Source organism: Lissotriton vulgaris, chromosome 7, assembly GCF_964263255.1.
Source record: "Lissotriton vulgaris chromosome 7, aLisVul1.2, whole genome shotgun sequence".
In the NCBI taxonomy this organism is placed as follows: domain Eukaryota; kingdom Metazoa; phylum Chordata; class Amphibia; order Caudata; family Salamandridae; genus Lissotriton; species Lissotriton vulgaris.
The window spans coordinates 463,105,747-463,126,090 of NC_141695.1; the positions used below are offsets into that span (position 1 = coordinate 463,105,747).

Consider the following 20,344-nt stretch of genomic DNA (forward strand, 5'->3'; position numbering starts at 1 on the left):
GCCCCAGAAAGGTGGCAGTCCCCGGGGGCTGGAAGGGGGTCCGAGAGTCCCCCCCATTTAATAAGTGAACAAGCCCCGGGGAGGTGGTGGTCCCCGGGTCCTGGGGGTGCCGTGTGGGCACCTGCTGCATAATTCAAAACAAAACCATGGGGAGGTATGGTCCCAGGGGTTTAAATAAAACCTAAGAGGGAGACCCCATGCACCCCTCCTTTATTTTTCATAGGCCCCTGGGATTTGACCCACCCAGAGGCTTTTTTTTTTTTAAAGTGCAGAAGCCCATGCCTATTTTTTTTTACTTTTGCTGTGGATCTGCGTTCCTACCCTGCCCCTTTTCTTTATTTTGTACTTTTTTTGTGGGACTTGGCTTCAAGCCGAGTCCCAAGATGACTGCCAACACCTCCTTGTTGAAGTATTAGCAGGATCTGTAAGTTCACTACAAGGACTCTCGTCCCAGGCTCTCAATATTTTTGAAACGTAAATATCTCTAAAACTACTGATCAGATTTACACCAAATCACAAAGAAAGCATGCATTCTGGGCCAACACCAAGCTTTCTGTCAAGTTTGGTGTGATTCCGTTCAGCGGTCCGGGCTGTAGTCATGTTAAAAAAATTAAAAATCCCCATAGACGTAACATGGGGAAAACGCGTTTTGGGACCTTCCTTTTTTCTCACACATGACGGACGACCTTGAAACTTTCAACACAGCAGCTGAACCAAAAAGGGAATTTTTTTTAATTTCATGAAGGCTCATCAAGAGCTACCAAAGTTAACAGCAAAACAAAAAGGCTTTGAAGACAAAGGGGTGAGAAGGTGTTTGAGATGGTCAATAGTGACCAGGGGTTTCTAGGCACACAGATAGCTTTGCACACTTCTGATCTCTGAGGTTTGCAGCCAGATACTGATGAGGTTCTCACCACTTTCAGCAGAAATGTTAGGATGAAGCAAGATGATCAGGCTCAAGAAGGAAGGGATGAGACAAGAGCATGGCCAGATCTCCCACATCTGTCTAGGTATTTCATCCCTTTCAACCAAAGGAGACCCAGCACCCTGTGAGGGGGCTTTCCCTACGATGGAGAAAGCTTAGATCCGGCAGCTACAGCTAAAGGCAGGCTGGGAACATTCATATTATGGCTAGATCCCAACCCCAGCTGCTCACATTCTGATAGTATTCAATGAATTGTTTATGCTGTTCTTTAAACTATGTAAGTGTTTTAATCTATTGTTGTATTAGTATTTGCCTACTAAGTTTACTTTTGGAGTGTTGCTCGGATATATTCAGAGAGTTCCAATCCATTAATCTGAAATGGACCCCTCTTTTTCCTTGAACCAGCACTTTATGGAAGACCCTGAATAGATGTGGTCTTGGGTGGAACTGTGTATGAGGAGCGGGTTTTGATGGCGAGCTCCCCCCCTCTAACATATCTGCTGATGCTCAGAGTAACTTAGATAAATTAATTAGCTGTCTATAATTCTAGCTTCTTAAGCATTCTTTTAATAAATCCATAAAGCTAATGAACACATTTACTTTAACACCTTAGCAGCTATGGAACGTCCAGCTCCAGTGCTGGACGTTCCATTGCGCAGGTGCAGTTGGAACGTCCAACGGCCGACGGCAGCACTCCCGAGGTAGTGGTGCCGTCGGCCGTTGGAATAGGCGCAGCACTTAAGGCGTTAGAATATTAAAGTCTTGCATCATTTAGCAAAACAATGACACTACCATAAACTTTAAGGCCCACACATTCAGCGAGATAACCGTAGTATCTGTTTCTATGTCCCAAAGTACAGCAGCCATACTTGTTACAAAGATTGTCTAACTGGCCTTGGGTCATGCAGGCCACGGAGAACTGGCTCAAGCCCGGTGGCAAGCAGTGAGGGATCCAGGCTTGAGGTCTCGATGAGCACTGAGCAGTACGTTCAAGAGATTTATAATAAAGTGCTTAGTAAAGAGGCAGTACTTTAATGGAGCTGAGTGAGAAGCAACCCTAGGAGCGGCTTGGGCTTAGAGAATAACTATTTCTGGATGCATGTGTATCAGAAACCAAGACTCACCACACACTGTATCAATCTGCACATTATATGCAGAGCTTACCGCAAACATTCTACACTCCTTCAGATATAGCATGTTTAGGCTTCATCAGACACTCTACAGTATGTTATACGGAACAACTCCACATTCCATGCGTCTACTCTGTCGTAAAAATGGTCATCGCCATTTAAGCCCAGTCTAGACAGAACCCACAGGTCCTGAGATGTAAAGTTGGCAAAGGGCAGCCAAAGCAATGGAACTATCACATGCCACACCAACACACACCCTGGAAGCATCATAAGACAATGACCTGGATTGTGATACATAAATAGAACACAACTGCTAAATGGAGCAATGGACAACCAATAACCCAAATTAAGTGGAAAAATAGAAGCCTCTTAATCTTACCTACCATTCACACAGGATACTACAAATGTCTTTCAAGATCAGACTCACTTTACCTTCATGCTAACTCAGTGCAACAAGTTAGTAACTCAACACTGAGCTAACGCCCTGCTCACTACACACAATCACCAGCAACACGAACTATCAAATGATAGATCTTCTAGTTAAGTGGCTGGCTTCCGAGATCTGCATGAAAGGGTGTCCAGCTCGAGAATGTGCTGCGATGCCATAACAGTGGTGAACGGTGCTATATAAATAATGTAACACAACATATCCTTTAACAAATCATATATCACATAATTTTGTAAAACCGGTAGGGAAGAAGGAAGTGTCAGATACCAAGGACCACAGGCTAAATACAAATAGGCCCTGTTTAAGTAGCACCTTTACGTAATAATATATGGATGTTCTTGAAATTCACAGACATCGGTAATAAGTACAATAAACACATTCATAGAGTCACTATATGAGAGGCAGTATTTTTGTACCCTTTTGGAAGACTTTATTTCTCTAGAACGAATGAAAATGACAAAGTAATTCTACGGTAGACAATACATATTATTTCATTATTATATTTGTCTGTTAACGTTCTAACATTCAATGACAGAAAGGATTAGACATTATTTTTAAACTTAACATATTAAATCACATTCCCTTAAACACCTTAGATCTTAAGGTGGCAGACATCAATCACACATAAATAACTTCTTGAATCAGGGATGTGATTTTAAACTCTATTGACATAATCATAAAATATGATCTGTCCTCTTACTGAGCCAGCCAAACTCCATGCACATTATATGCAGACTCTTTGAAAGCCAATATAATGTGATTTCTGCACAAAATGCAAAATAAATACATAACCTTGATGAAAGTCAGAAACATATGCACCCTGGCCTGGATTTGCCGTATTTTACACAATGGGGCCCTCTGTGAAAATTGCATAAACAATAGAAGACTATGAAGCATCAGATTTACAAGGAGTCACCTGCCAATGATGTCATCTGCAGTGTTCACACTAAGACTAGCACCTTTGTGATACACAGGTTATGCTATGGCGCAAAGGGGAGCCACTGGTGTCTGGCATAGAATTTGTACAACCTCCAGTCCAAAGGCCTATGGAAAGACAATTACAATAGGGTCAGCTGCATAAGATTTTTTTTTCCTACAAAGCACACGTTGTGTGTATGTATATGTTATGCTATGTGGATTTACAAAGCATGGCTAGTCACCCGCAAGTGTATCCAGGCACTTTGTAGGGCGACGGCCAGAGAGAGGTGGATAGATGGAATCATACTTGCTTTTTCTGGAAGAGCCAAGTCTTGAACCTCTTTTGAAATTCCATGAGCGAGGGGGCAGTTCTGAGGTGTTACAGGAGGTCGTTCCAGGCTTTGGCTGCGATGTGTGGGAAGGATCGTCCTCCACATCCGGTCTACCTGATACAATCAGCGCATACACGAGCCTGGGTAGACGTTGAGGCAGTGGTTGAGATATGCTGGTCTGCTTTTGTGGAGAGCTTTGTAGGCATGCATGAGCAACTTGAATTTGCATATTTCCTAGATCGAGAGCCAGTGGAGTGCGTTGAGGTGGTTGAGATGTGGGCGTTTCGTGGGATGTCCAAGATGAGTCTGGCAGCATCATTCTGAGTGGTTTGGAGTCGGCATAAGATGCAGGCTGGGATTCTGGGGTAAAGGCATATCTGTAGTCAAGTTTGCTTGTGATTAGAACCTGGGTGTCGGTTTGTCTGGTGTTCATCTGGATCCATTTTAAAATCTTGCGTAGCATTCGCAGGATAAGGAAGCATGATGAGGAGATGGCATTGATCTATTTAATCATGGTGAGGTTGGTGCCTAGGATGATCCAGAGGTTCTTGGCATGATCAGTAGGTGTAGGTGGGGGGCCCAGTTCAGAGGGCCCCCATGAGGCATCCTGAGGAGAGTGGTTGTTTTCGAAAATCAGGAATTTGATTTTGTCTGAGTTGAGCTGGAGACAGTTGTTTCTCATCCATGGTGTGACATTGCTCATCCAATTTGCAAAGATGTTTTTAGCTGCGCTGGATCTGTCAATTTTGGAGAGAATGAGTTGTGTGTCATTGGCATATGAGACAATGCTGATGCTGTGCGATCTGACAATGTCTGAGAGAGTTGCCATGTATACATTGAAGAGGGTTGGGCTGAGGGATGAGCTTTCAGGGGGCTGGCAGATGAGATTTTTGGTTTCTGGGAGTATCACATGTTGTGCTCTTCCTGTGAGGAAGGAGGATACCCACTGAAGGGCAGGCCATTGGATGTCCAGGAGGTGAAGCCTTCTGATGAGTGTGTTGTGAGAGTCGATGTCAAAGGCTGCAGAAAGGATGAGGAGTATGAGGGCGGCTGTTTCTCCTCAGTCGAGGATGGTTCTAGTGTCATCCGTGGCTACGACAAGGGCTGTTTCAATGCTGTGGTTGGGGTGGAAGCCTGATTGAGATCTGTCAATGAGTTGGTGGTGCTCTAGGTGATCAGAGAGTTGAATGTTGATGGCTTTCTCCATGACTTTGGCAGGAAAAGGTATGAGTGAGTCGGGTCTGTAGTTTCTGTGGGTGTTGGGGTCTGCCGATAGCTTCTTCAACAGGGTGGTGACTTCAGCATTTTTCCAGTTTACCAGGAAGGGTTCGTGATTAGGGAGGAGCAGGAGCAGTTTTTTTGTGAAGGCATTGGGACTCCGCTCCCTTTACTTACACCCCCTGGGTTGGCCATTGGAAGAATGTAAAAAATAATTGTATTTATCTGTTTTTAATATTTTTGAAATGTACACACACAAGACACACCTCTTGCTTTTGTTGCTGTGGGTCATGATTTCTGATGTGTCTTGTGTCATTGCAAGCGACGCTGATCCTTTTCATTCACTAAAGCTGATTGTGGGCGGGCCCTGACGAGCTCACAGCCCTGAGGCCTGTGAGAGCATCAGCTTGGCAAACACATAGCCTCGAGGACTAGTCTCCACCCCCTGATGACATGGAAATAAAGTTTGCTTCAGGCTGAAGCCCTGTAGTGCCAGGGGCTTCAGGTCAGTCAGGGAATGGAGAGGAAGGTCACCCCACCCTTTCCTAACTCCTACCTGTGACAAGTTGGGCAGGCACCAAGCCCAGTTAGGTGAGTAAAAAAAGCGAAGTAAATGCAAAGCAATACAGAATCCCCGTCAGTGACAAAGCATGCTGCTTTGACAGTGAATCTGAATTGCTAAAACCAAAGTCCGGACTCTACCTTAGTAGTGCCAGCGTCTGGGGGTTTAATTGGTAATTTATGGCTAAGGTGTGCTTGCTGTACGCAACACGATGTATTACTTTTCAAATTGTTCAGCTCTGAATTCCTAAATCATCTCCTCGGAGAAGAATGGTAGGCCGGGGTGTCAGAAGGAAGATATTACAGTTTATTATCACTGGCCATAAATGAGTAGCAGTGGTCCGTAGAGATTTAGGGGCAGATTTATGATAACTGGCGCATCCCCAGGGATGCGCCAGTTATTTTGCGCCGCTGCTCCGCCACCCATGGTGCGCCGCATTTACAATCCGGCGCACCGTGGGGCAAAAACGGCACAGATGTGTGACGCATCTGTGCTGTAAAGGTGACGCATTGCTGGAGTTGCGTCGCAAGCGCGACGCAGCTCCAGCAAGGCTCGGGGGTGCCCCATCTTTTCAATGCTGCATCAAGACCTACGCCTGCTTCAAGCAGGCGCAGGGTTTTGACGTAGCATTGGCCTGAAAGTGACTAAGTGAAATCTTATAGATTTCACTCAGCCACTTTTGCGAGGCGCACCTGCCCCGGAACGCCCACCCTGCGCCTGAACGCCCACAAGTTGCGCAGAGCTTTACAACGTGATGCATCTGCCTAGATGCGTCACGTTGTAAATGGGTCATAGGGATGCGCCACGTTTACGCCGCAGTTGCGTGACGCAAACGTGGCACATTCCCAACATAAATCTGCCCCTTAATGTTCATGTGGCTGCGCCACCTTTCCTTTATAATACAAAACATATTTTTGATTGAGTACAAAACGTCTCCATTAACGAGTAAAGGATGATTTATCAGTCTAACAATAATTAAAGTCTCAGTTTTTTTTTTAAAAGTAGCCAAGTAACAGCAGCTTTTCTGGTGAAAGCATCCAATCCAATGATTGACTACATTATGAGGAGTATGTGATGTTTGTACAATCTGGGCAACATTGATTTTTGTCTATTTATGTGTTTGCACATTGTCACTGTTGATCATGTTAATGACAAAAACAGACAGACGGGAGCGCGCAAGTGCAGTGAGGCTTTTGTGTGGACTCTGGAGGGTTTTGGTGTAACTGGAAGCATGTTGCTGCTATGCACATAAACCAGAGTCTGGACTCTGCCTCAGCAGTAAGTTACTTAACTTGATGCATGATTTCTTTGTAGCTCTGTAGAAGAAAATGATTGCATGCTGTGAGGTGAAACTCCCTCTGCTTTTGGGGGGTATGGTGGTACAGGTGGGAAAACATCACAGGCCATAAATCAGCAGCAGTGATTACTGTGCCAGTCTAAGGCCCTGCATCAGCAGTAGTCAATTCGATTTTTACTTGAACCATGTTCCTGTACTTACATTTCTGTTGCTGTACTTTTTTTTTTACTTATTGAAACTCAGTTGTGACCTGCAAGATGTTTTAAAAAAATCTCTAAACCATGCACTGAAGACTGCTTTTTTGTTTTAAAATCTTTGTCCAGCAATGGATTGAACAATTTTGAGAGATGTTTTAAATTTGTGTGATTTGACAGGCCTTCGGACCTTATTCAGTATTGACATTGAAAATTAATATCTTTGTTTTTTTTTAAAACTTACTGAACAGCAGTTTTTTGATGAAATCATCCAATCCAATGAATGGCTGCAAAGAGTGTGTGGTGTTCATATAATCTTGCCAACAACGATTTTTGTGTATTTATGTTTGGGCACTCTTGATCCTGTTAGTGTATGAACAGACAAAAGTGCACAACAATTGCAGTGTGGCCTTTGTGTGGAGTGTTTTGGTGTCACTGAAAGCATGTTGCTATGCACATAAACCAGAGCCTAGACGCTGCGTCAGCAGTGAGTTACTTGGTGTTCTGCACAAAGTTTTTCTTTTCAGCTCTGTGGGGTTAAGGCTGGATCCAGAAGAGGGTCAACTGCTGGGATTGTATGCAGCATCACCCCCAAATGCAATTATTCTGGAGGGGGTGACTCCGGGACCACATTTTGGTGTTTAGTTCCATAATATGTTCATCCCCCACCATGAATCATTGTCTCCTAGCCATTGGTCAGTCAGATCCTTGAAATAGGTGTGGTAACTGGCATCCAAATTTGTTGTCTCTCTCGCTGAGAATCCATTCACAAAACGTCTCGCCATCTGCACACATTCCTTAAGAAGAAATTATGGCTTACCTACAGAGCTAGGACATTTCCAAGGTACTTTAAAAGTTCTTGTACAAAAGCCTATAAAAGTTATTGATTTTTGTTCCTTTTATGTTAAAGTTCACTAGACAATTCATAATTTTATCCCAATATTTGGTAAAGATTTACATGGGAAATGGTGACTGGCCCGCCAAAAATGGTGTGTCTCATTAATGTTGACCCCAATGCTTTTACCCTTCCTCCCCGGCGCACCGCCCAGCCACATCACTCTCAAATTTCACCAGTCGCCACTGGGAAGGAGTTAATGGTTGCAGTTAGAGCAGGGGCGATGATGGTGCTTCCTAGGTTAAAGAAGTGGGGCCAAGGGTCAGAAGGGGTTCTGAGTGGATGGTTTTAATCAAGGCTGTATTGTCTTTGTTCGACAGGGGGTTCCAGTTGTTGATCTGCTGTTTGGCAATGGTGGCGGAGTTCAGCTGGTCGAGGAGGTCCGGGTCGGTGGGTTGAGGGTCATCTTTGTTGGAGATCCTGGCGATCTTCTGGTGAAAAGTTTGAGAGGTCATCACAGAGTGTTTAGGATGGGTTGATGTCACTATTGGCAACTGCTGGGTTGGAGAACTCCTTGTCGATGGTAAACAGTTCTTCGCAGTTGTTTGAGCTGGCTTAGAGTTTGAGTGTTAGGGCTCTTTTCTTTGCATTTAGTAGTTGTTTGTGGTAGAGGTTAGTAGCTGTTTGTGGCAGAGGTTGAGGGTCGCTTGCTATGTGAGTCTTGCAGTGTTGTATTTCTTGACTCGCCATTTTCTTTCCAGTTGTTTGCAGCACACAGTCACTCGTGTACCAGTTGGGATGTTGGTTGTTCTTTTTGGTGTTGATATGGGCAGTGGGGTGCAATGTGGTAGGCGTAGTCGGTGATGCTCTCACTGAAGTGTGGCTATACCTGTAGGGTCTTGGTCCATTCTTCTTCAGGTGCTCTACCCCATTGCCACAAAGAAGCACTGTTTTTTTTTTTTAGAGGTGACTCCATAGGCAGTATACTGAAGTGGAGGATGTAGTGGTCTGACTATGTGAGCTGTGTTATACGGGTGGTTGTTATCCTGTTGTTAGAGGAGAAGTTTGGATCGACAGTATGGTCTGCTATTGATGATTTAAATTGAGGGAAAATGTGTTACCGCCCTATTCAGACATATGTAATTTAATTTAGGTTTAATATTTATACATTTCTGTACTTCAGATGAGTACATATCTTCATCTACCTGTAGTGTAATCGGTACAAACCTCTTGGAGCTGTCTGTACATGCCTCTTTGGGGAGCTATATCAAGCATGACTGAACCAGTCAATAGCAGTGTCACCGAAGTCTGTGGGCGGGAAACAGTAGGTGCTAGGAATCAATGAAGGCAGCCATGTTTTGGCTTTAACACTCAACACGTGGTCTCCGTGCCTCTCCTTACCCTAACCTCACTGGGATCTCTTCTGTCTTGCAGGTCATGGAATCAGTGAGGGAAATCTGTTTGGAGTCCTGGACACCCTCATCGTTCTTCCCTCCTTTTCAGACTGGGCCATTCCATTGGGATGAATCGATGGGCGGAAGTGGTAGTCCTACTGTTTGTAATACCAGCGGGTGACAGTCGTCTCCCTTCCCGCATCACAAGATCACTGGCAGAATGTTCTCCTCAGATGAATATAGATGTTTCTTGAGACGGACTGCCTTGATGACCTGTGAATATATGGGAATAAAGCTTTCTATATTTTACCTCTTTGCTTGCGTTATTTGGTGTTATTACTATCAAAAACCCAAAATGGCTTCTGCTATGGAAAAAAAATGTGATCAAATCGGAAAATTAAGAACAAATTACACCTGGGACATTGTAATAATTGCTTGTTTTAATTTATTTGCATGTTTCTATTTCTAATTGTTTTATAAAGCACATACTCAACCAGGAGGGTTTCAGAGCACTGGACAACCTCGCTAAGTAAGTGGGAGTCCTTTCTCAGGATGGGAAAAACAATGAGGAGCACTAGAAGAAACTAGGCTGGAACATGCAAATCAATATATATATATATATATATATATATATACATTTAAGGGCACTCTTGTGACACCCTTTCATGACTTATTTTCATGACTTACAGGGCAGCGAAGGGGTTATGTCTGAATGGTCCTTTGGTTATGTTATGTTATGTTAATCGCACTTATAGAGCGCACGGTTACCCTGGGGTGTCCTGGCGCTAAGCACTGCCTGCTGGGAACATGAAGATGAGTACTACTGGGAGAAAAGCCAGGTCTTCAACAATTTTCTGAAGGAGAAGACATCTGAGGCATTCCTGAGATGAAAAGGAAGCTCATTCCATGCTCTAGAAGCACAAGTGATGAAGCTCCTGCCTCCCCAATTGACACTTTTAAATGAGGGGACTAGGACTTGTTTAGCTCCTGTGGAGCGAAGCATTCTTCCAGGGACGTACCATTGAAATTTACGCCTAAGGAAATCGGGTCCTGCTCCATTGATGGCCTTGAAGACAGTACAATGTGCCTTAAAGCGTACTCTTTGTTTAACCGGGAGCCAATGAAGTTGCCTAAGTTCTTCTTTTACGGAGACAAATTTCGGAGTACCTGACAACAATCTGGCTGCTGCATTTTGGGCAAGTTGGAGATGATTGATATGTTGCTTTTGGGCATTGAGATATAGGCCATTGCAGTCAAGGCACGACATTATAAGGGACGTTACAACTGTCTTAAGGCTGTTTTCAGTGAGAAAAAACTTCGTATAATTCTTAGTGCCAAAAAAGAAGTCCGAGATCACCATACTTATTTGGTCACCCATGTTGAGTTTGTTGTCCACTAGTACCCCAAGGTTTTTTGCTTTCCTAGTGGGTAAGGGGCAGGATCCAAGGTTTTCCGGCCACCATTCGGGTGTCCACACAAATGGATTATTTCCAAACTTTATAACCTCGGTCTTGCTAGAGTTTACTTTTAAACACAAAAAATCTGCAATCACGGATAGAGAACCTATCTGTTAACGTCGATCAACATCAATATGTTTGATGTAATCTAGCAACAACTGCAGTAAAGCCACCTGACCACTACCACCAAGAAAGTAGTTTTCAACAACAAAATGACTTGGGAAATTCGCAATTTCATGAATTGCAACACATCAGGTGTGGTGTACATGATTAAATGTATCTTAAACCTACATTTCATAGGGATGACCACAAGAAAAGCTAGCACAGGGCTTGTGGAACACCGCAGCAACATAAGGTGCAAAAGAAACACCAGAAAAATGACAAGTCATTTCATAGACAAACAACACACTCCAAATGACATGAAATGGGCGATCCTAGAACATCTGAAGAACATTGTCACTTTTGAACAACGTCTCCTTGAAAAGGAACAACGCTGGGTGTTCAAATTGCGTACTTATACCCAAGGTTTGAATGATACAATGAAAACAAAGTGGGTAGCTGAGCCGTTCCTAAATGAAGAATTATGTGTATTTGGCGTGTCCACGGGTGTACATGTGGCACCCTAGGGCATCTATTGTGTTGGATGTATTTGCCTCACACACCCAGGAGGGTGTCATGCTTCATCATTGGCGGTTGCTCCTCGTCAGGGAGGCGGTGCAATCCCCGACGGGCTCACCTCAAAGAGGGGCTCTTTATCGGAGATCTTTTTATCCAACAGCCTTTTGGTGAAGTGCGGGTGTGTGGAGGGTTGGAGCAAATAGTCAGCAAAAGGGGATAAAATGTAGTAGGGAGTACCAAAAAGTATTACTTTATTCAGGAGGTCTCCTGCTACGATTAAAAACGTGAGTCAAACTCACTTGGTACCACCTAGTTAGGTACTGTGATACTAGATGAGAATGGACGGGGAATTGGTCAACATGTTTCTCGCTTAAGGAATCTGTCCGCGATTCATCAGGACCATTAAGGTGTAGAAAAGTTAAAATATACAATACATCAACAGCATGCTAGTGTCATGTGTGCAATGTAAAGAGAAGAAGGTCTAAATGCCTCTGAAGTCAAATCCTATGCCTAAGGGTCGAGGATTATATGCTCCATGAGTGTTCAGCGCTAAGAGAACAACAGGAGAGCACCTTTAGATATTGCTCTGGTAGCCTGCGTCCACTCTGCGTGACCTACCCATTACCGCCGAGCTCGAGTTGAATGATACAATCCCATGGGGCAGTTTATCAATTAGAAACTAACTTTGTTTCCCTGTTATGATACCAAACACTTGAAGACAGTACACCTTATGTCACTAAGAAGCCTCTTCTGTCAATAATAAGCCTCTTCCTTTGGGTTACCTACCCCCAATAAATAATCTACAGGGATGATGTTACATGTAGTGCCAGGTACGAACCATAAAGAACTTCTGTTTTAAAACGATACCTGCACACACATATTTTTCATACCCCGGGTCTCTATTTAACAATGACCGCAATCACTGCCATATTCTTAGCCATCCTTCAACAACAACTTTATTATCCAAAGAATGAAGTCTTCATACTCTATCCCCGCCAGTTATCATTATGGATGAGGTTACATGAAATGTCAGATACGAACTGCAAAGTACCTTTGATTTGGAAACAATACCTGCATAAACAACTTTTTCCTTATCTCTGGGTCCCTATTAACAGTGACCGTGATTAAACTGGATTTTCTATAGAGTGAAGTTTCCAACCCTCCTTTTATTGCCAACTTTTTTGCCAATTCCTTTTTCAGTGATGTATCGTTTTTTCACTTCACCACTATTATGTCCTCGTTTACTGTTGTCTATTCGTTGTGTTTTTCGTTTCAAGAAAACGAGATTCTCAAGAGGGACACATCATTAGCACAGCAGCAGCGGCCATTTTGAGAAGTCGCTGCTCTATTCATTTGAACATGACTAGGTGGCGTCACTTCCTCATATACTGGCACCCATGAGAGACTCACCAATATGTGGTCTCGAGGGAACCAGAAGCAGGTATCGAGCCAGGAGAGGAATCATGGAAGTAAGTCTGTTCTTTTTCAGTGAATCCGGGGCCATACTGTGTTTCTCTATCACAGAACAGCCCGGGCAACATACGGAGGTTGGTCCGCTACCTATGGGAAAGTGACACCCATTTCTCTTCCGTTTTAGATTTCCAGCGGAACTCTCTAGCCCCCTCGTTTTGACCATGAGGCACACTACAGCCTTTTAAACAGTATGTTCGTTTAAATGTTTTACTTGTATTTTATGATTCTATATGGCACCACGACGTGGATCGGTCTTTTGTTTATGTTTGGAAAAATACATGCCCAGTTAAAAATGAACCACAACTGGGTCCCCGCGCACAACCACACAACACCTTTTTCTCCTATTTAGGTTCACAGGCGCACAATTTGTTTTTACAGGCACCTTGGCCATCGGTGTACAATCTGCGCATGACAATACTCGTCGTAGGCACCACTATTGAGGAACAGAAAAACTCCAGTTTGACCTGCCTTAGGCAGGATGTTGTTTCTTAATATTGTTGTTCTTTATTAGAGATACTCATCGAACATTATTGAATGTCATATGTATATACAACCAATGCCTATTAACCAGCATTGATAATCACCTTGTATATATTTTCTTTTGCACTTTTGGAGTGGTACTCACAGGGCTGGTCCCTGTGGCATCCTGAGGAACAGCTTGGGGGTAAGCTCGAAACATGTTGGCACTCTACTAGGCCACCTGACTCATTGTAAACCAGGCAGACCTAGAGACCCACCCCACTTTTAGCATATCAACTAGGAGCCTTAATAAAAGTAATTACGCCTACTAGTTAGATATTTTCAATCACTTCACTCCACATACACAACTGCACTACACAAAGTTCTTCACAAATAGTGCTCCTACGTATCTTCGCAAGTCGCAGCATGCTTCAACCCGCAGCGGGTTGGGATGGCCCCTATGATGAAGCATGGGGAAACCCTGTTTAGTGAGGGGACTCATGAAAGGACAGTTTTCCTTTCTAGATTACATCAAACATATTGATGTTGATCGACGTTAACAGATAGGTTCTCTATCCGTGATTGTGGATTTTTTGTGTTTACTACTTGAAAAGGATGTTGAACCTAGCATATCCCTCTGCCTCCCCCCCCTCTTTTTCAAACTTAAGAGTTTAGTTTTAGACAGTTGGAGGACATCCAACCCGAGATGGCACCTATACAGTTATGGAAACGTGCCCCTGTTTCCTTTTCCACCCCCTCAGTCAATGACAACACTATTTGAGTGCCGTCAGCATAGGAGGTGAGTTGGAAGTCAAAGGATCTAATGACTCCTGCCAGGGTGCCACATAGATATTAAAAAGCATTGGGCTGAGTGACGAGCCCCGTAGCACCCCGCATGGAAGGGAGAATGGTTTTGACATATTACCGTCCAGATCCACTGTTTGTAATCTGTCGGATAGAAATGATTGCAGGAGTTTTCATGTTCGACCTTCTATTCCTATGTCAGACATCCAGTCCATCAACACTTCGTGATTAACCGTGTTGAAGGCCGCAGACAGATCCAACAGGATCAGTATAGCATTGCCACCCTTGTCCAAGGCCTCTCTAATTTCCTCTTTGAATTTAATTAGAGCCAACTCCGTGCTGTGATCTGCTTTAAACCCATATTGGAATGAGTCATGGGAGTTATTAGACTGAAGAAACGCACTGAGTTGGGTATTCATGGCGTTTTCCAAAATTACTTTATAATATATAAAACACAAGGGTACCCAAAGGTGCAGTAAGCTAGAGACCTTGGGTGATTATGTATTAACAGAGACAATGTCCCTAGACCAGAAGACAATAGATTTCAATAAATATAGACTGAATAGTTCTATATCAAATGTCCAGCCTGACAATTTAATTTTCAATGCATAAGATACATAAAAGGTAGGTGTGATACAAGTGGGACACCAGCCGGTGCCCAACTAACACACTCAAGGGGAGACAGACACAACATTTTTAGGCAAATTGTGGCAGTCTGAATATCATAAATCATACACAGACAATCCAAAATATACACATATGCAAATAGTAAATCATAAGATAAATAAGCATTTAGTGTATTAAGGTCGACGACGTTTCGAACCCTATTCTATTGTGAAATTATATTGTGCATCACCGAGCCTACTCCGGCGTTCCCGTGTGGGCATTCTGTATATATGTATTTTTTAGGCAATCCTTTGTTGTCCTGAGGATGAACCTTGTATTAGAATAGGGTTCGTTAGTTCGTTGGTAGTTGGGCACCGGCTGGTGTCCCACTTGCATCACACCTAACTTTTATGTATCTTATGCATTGAAAATTAAATTGTCCGGCTGGACATTTGATATAGAACTATTCAGTCTATATTTATTGAAATCTATTGTCTTCTGGTCTAGGGACATTGTCTCTGTTAATAGTATGCACATTATAGTATACCTTTAAAGGTACTATAATGTGCAATATGAATGCTAAAAGCTAAAGCCTCACAGGAAGCATTGGAGGCAGTATGGAAAACAGGTTCCACCGAATCATGGTAGATATCTGCCAGCCCTCCCCGTTTTTGTGTGGCCTTTCCAGTGTGTAGCAATGAAAACCTGGAGGAGTTGCCTTCACAAAATCTGGTCCAGAGGCACTATCTGTCCATGACTCAGTGATGAGGGTCAACTTTATCTCATATTCCTCCAGTAATAGCGCACATTCTGTACTATGTTTAATTATTGAACTGGCATTTAATAAAGTGCATTTTAAATGGCCTGCATCAGCTGCATTTGTCTTCTTAGCTGGTCTGACACCTAGACCAGTAGCTGGCAGGTCAAGGACATGGGGGAGGCATAGCCGGAAGCTGGGGCATCTGCTTGCCATGCCTTTGTCAGCAGCCTTTAGGGGAATAGAAGGGCATCTACGTATTCCTTTTCCAGGATTCAGCCTGCATAGCTCTTCTTTGGTGTAACCCATGATATCTGCGTATAAATGGCCAGGGGGACAGGCCCTGACCCCCTCGTCCAAGAGCGGATGGGTACAGATGGGCTTGCCTTAGGCACGCCCGCTGCGCGCATCTGCTGCAAGTCAGCGTGCTGGTTAAGTAGCCTAGTGTCCAACCACTAGACCGCTAACAGTCAAAAATGGCAGCCCGCCAGTTTCTTCCACCTCCCTCCCTTCACCTTGTGCATATAACAATTCAAGCAGCAAGTTTAGCAGCAGCAGATAAACTATAATACGAGGATATTTAAAATTGATAAAAACACACTTGTGACAAAAATAGTCCCCTCCCGGCGAGCATTGAACACAGCTTCGCCCAGGCAGACAGCGCTGCGCGTCTGAGTCAACGTGCTGGTTAAGTAGCCTAGCGTCAAACCACTAGACCGCTAACAGTCAAAGATGGCGGCACGTCGGTTTCTTCCACCTTCCTCCCTTCACCTTGTGCAAATAACAATTCAAGCAGCAAGTTTAGCAGCAGCAGGTAAACTATAATAAGAGGATATTTCAAATTGGTAAAAAACACACTTGTGGCAAAAATGGTCCTCTCCTGGCGAGCATTGAACACAGCTTCACCCAGGCAGGCAGCGCTGCGCGTCCGCGTCAGCACGCTGGTTAAGTAGCCTAGCGTCCAACCACTAGACCACTAGCAGTCAAAGGTGGCGCCCCACCGGTTTCTTCCACCTCCCTCCCTTCACTGTGTGCAAATAACAAGCAAATAACAATTTAAGCAGCAAGTTTAGCAGCAGCAGGTAAACTATAATAAAAGGATATTTAAAATTGATAAAAACACACTTGTGGCAAAAATGGTCCTCTCCTGGCAAGCACTGAACATAGCTTCGCCCAGGCAGACTGCGCTGCGTGTCCACGTCAGCATGCTGGTTAAGTAGCCTAGCTTCCAACAACTAGACCGCTAACAGTCAAAGATGACGGCCCGCCGGTTTCTTGGTTGAACCCATCAGCACTATTTTTGACATTCAGATACTCTATAAACTTGTGGAGTCCAAACTGAACAAAAAACAGGATCCTTTGCTCGCTGAATGAGTAAGGAACACACTCCAAGACTAAAGAAGAGATCTGAGGGTACTGTGGTCGGAAGGTAGGCAGAGCGTCAGTGGCTAGTGTGCAGAGAACCTTCATTCGGGTCTAAAGCTCGAAGCTCTTCCAGTCCTCGTGCTGCCATTGGGAACTCTGCTTCGAAAATTGCAGCTGAAAGAGAAGACATGATGCTGCTGATCAGCCCAGCTCAAAGTTGCTTAGACCCAAGAGCTGAGCTTTCAACTCGTTTCCGGTTTCCCTGCAAGGAAATGTAACTGTATTCAGAAATAGAAAGTGAGCGCAGACCAAAGCAAGAGGCCAGCAGCCAGAACCCTCTCTCCCCTCCCTGCATCACTGCCATGCCCAGTTCGGGAGCATCTGTGGTTGTTCCCCTGACATGTGACCTCATAGACCTCTGACCTAACGCCCAGCTGCCCAATCCATCCTCCGCCGCCGTCCCGTTCTGACTGAACCGCTCAAAGCCGCAAGAATACCAGTGCTTGCTGGCTGCTCCCAGTCGCAGTGACTTGTCTTCTGACTGTGCTGTTAAGGCCGTGTTCGTAACACAATGCACTATCTCCCACCTGCAGGCCTGAGAGCCTCCTCAGATACTTGTTACGATTATTAAACTTGAGTGGTGGCCCGACTAGCCACTGGTAATTACTGTAGGAGAGTAGGATCTGCTTCTTATAGTTACTCCCACTTTTTGCTGATGTTTCACTGTTTTCGACTTAGTCTGGCTGGGATCCTGCTATCCAGGACCCCAGCCTAGCTGCTTTCTCCTCTAAATTGATTGCATGTACTTTAGGTACACTCCAGACTGGATTCTGGGGTATCCTTAGGGGTACCTAGTGTTATATTTGGGGGTCTCTAGTTGGCACACGTAGGTACTTGTGACAAAAAGGGACCCTCGCCTCTAGTCAGGATAAGGGGATTACACAAAGTGAGCGCAGACCAAAGCAAGAGGCCAGCAGCCAGAACCCTCTCTCCCCTCCCTGCATCACTGCCATGCCCAGTTCGGGAGCATCTGTGGTTGTTCCCCTGACATTTGACCTCATAGACCTCTGACCTAACGCCCAGCTGCCCAATCCATCCTCCGCCGCCGTCCCGTTCTGACTGAACCGCTCAAAGCCGCAAGAATACCAGTGCTTGCTGGCTGCTCCCAGTCGCAGTGACTTGTCTTCTGACTGTGCTGTTAAGGCCGTGTTCGTAACACAATGCACAATCTCCCACCTGCAGGCCGGAGAGCCTCCTCAGATACTTGTTACGATTATTAAACTTGAGTGGTGGCCCGACTAGCCACTGGTAATTACTGTAGGAGAGTAGGATCTGCTTCTTATAGTTACTCCCACTTTTTGCTGATGTTTCACTGTTTTCGACTTAGTCTGGCTGGGATCCTGCTATCCAGGACCCCAGCCTAGCTGCTTTCTCCTCTAAATTGATTGCATGTACTTTAGGTACACTCCAGACTGGATTCTGGGGTATCCTTAGGGGTACCAAGTGTTATATTTGGGGGTCTCTAGTTGGCACACGTAGGTACTTGTGACAAAAAGGGACCCTCGCCTCTAGTCAGGATAAGGGGATTACACTTCTAAAATAACCCCTGCTCACCCCCTTGTTAGCTTGGCATGAGTAGACAGGCTATATCTCAGAGGCGATGTGTTAAGCATTTGTGACCACATACAGTAACCCAGTGACAACACTACAAATGGACACCACACAGGTTTTATATAAAAAATAAGTAGACTTTATATAGAGTTACTACAAGACCATAAACGACAAAAATACACAATACTTGTTACTTGAAGATGGTAGAGTAAGCCGTTCAGTTCAGTTCTTAGATGCGACACTTTACATCAATGTACCTTAGGTTGCGTTGCGCTTCCACGACAAGCAATGTCGCAGCGATGAGAATGCGGCAAAGTTAAGATACAAAGAAATAAAGACGTGAAGATCTTCCAGATGCGGCACGCTTCTCCGGGGATGCGAGAAGTTCTCGGTTCAATGTGTGGGCTACAGAGGTGACACCCTTGTGCCGCAATGCGACGGTAGCAGCTCCAGCGGTGACACTCTTCTCCCACTATGCGTGAAGCTTCCGCTCGATGCGACAACTACAGCGGTAACATCCACGATGTGACAGCAGGAGCTCCAACAGCTGAGTGCTTCTTAGGGAATGCGTGGTGCTCTTCTTCGATGTGGTGCAGTGCAACAGTTCCAGCGGCGACACCCTCTTTTGGAGTTGCGGCGGCAGGCACAGAGACGGCGACACGCTCCGACTTCGTTGCGAGATTCTTCTCTTGATGCGGTGCAATGTGACAGCTACAGCGGCGACACCCTCCTTCGGTGTTGCGATGGCAGCAGCAGCGACGGCGAAACGCTTCTTCTCGTTGAGTTGCGCTTTCAGCTCCTTGCGACACATAGTTACTCAGAAGGCCCAAAACAGTAGCAGGCACTTCCAAAGAACTCTGGGGAGCTGGGGGTGAAGTCTGTTGTCCCTGAGACTTCAGCAGGAGGCAAGCTCTTTTCCAAGCCCTTGGAGATCCTTCACAAGTTGAAAGCAAAGTACACAAAGTTCCTTTCTCCTTCCTTTGGCAGTAAGGCAACCACTGCAGGACAATCCCCCAAGCAGCACTTTAGCTTGGGAATAGTCTCTCCTCAGTTTCTTCAGGTTCCTCTTCTTGTAGTCCAAAAATGATCTCATTTCTTGGGATCAGGGTCCCAATATTAATACCCCAAAATCCTTTCTTCTCTGAGGTGAGAGGGGCCTTTGCCCGATCTAAACCAGTTCTGAAGCACTCTGTTTATGAGACTTCTCCTTTCCTTTCACAGTGCAGGCCAGACACATCAAACGCCCCACAGGAGGTGGAGCCAGCATTGTGGAAGGCAAGTACAGTCCTGGAGCACTTTGTTTACAGGACTCCTTCTCTTCTTTCAGTGTGCAGGGCAGAGACATCAGCCGCTCCCCAGGAGGTGGAGCCAGCATTGTGGAAGGCAGGCACAGCCCTATTCAAGGTTCAGGTGCAACTCCTCCCTCCCATCTAGATGCAGATCTCTCTATTCACCACTAGGCTGACTCATCCTGTCTCTTGGAACCCACCAGCCCTGTCACTCACAAAACCAGACAAAGGAATACACAACCTAGCAGAGGCAGGCTTGAAAGGTTAGACAAGCAAATACCTACTTTCTAAAAGTGGTATTTGCAAACACAGAATGTTAAAACCAACTTCACTAAAAAATGTATTTTATCATTCTGAGTTCAGGCATACTAAACTCGAATTTCTACCATGTTCTCTGAGGCAGTTAGGATTATAAACATGTAATAACTTAACAGCCCATTTAACCTATGGAGAACAGGTAGGATTATCAACAGGGAAGAGTCTATACATTTGCTCAAAAGTATGATAATATTAACACCACAACAACCAGTAGCAATACGAATACCCTGATTCAGACTCCAAGCTCATCTGAGGCTGGATCAGTGGAAGATTTAACAACAACAAGCAACCCCTGCCCACAAGTAAATTTTCGGGAGGAAGTGCAACGACATCG

General features: G+C 44.8%; 1 long non-coding RNA gene across 1 annotated transcript in view; it reads left to right on the forward strand.

Annotated features, from left to right (window-relative positions):
• The window catches only part of LOC147701869 (uncharacterized), a 124,210-nt gene extending 114,648 nt beyond the window's left edge, over positions 1-9,562 (forward strand). The window contains exon 3 of the long non-coding RNA XR_015297484.1: positions 9,294-9,562. This is a non-coding gene — a long non-coding RNA (uncharacterized LOC147701869). The remainder of the gene's footprint in view (positions 1-9,293) is intronic.
• Positions 9,563-20,344: the final 10,782 nt, after the last annotated feature.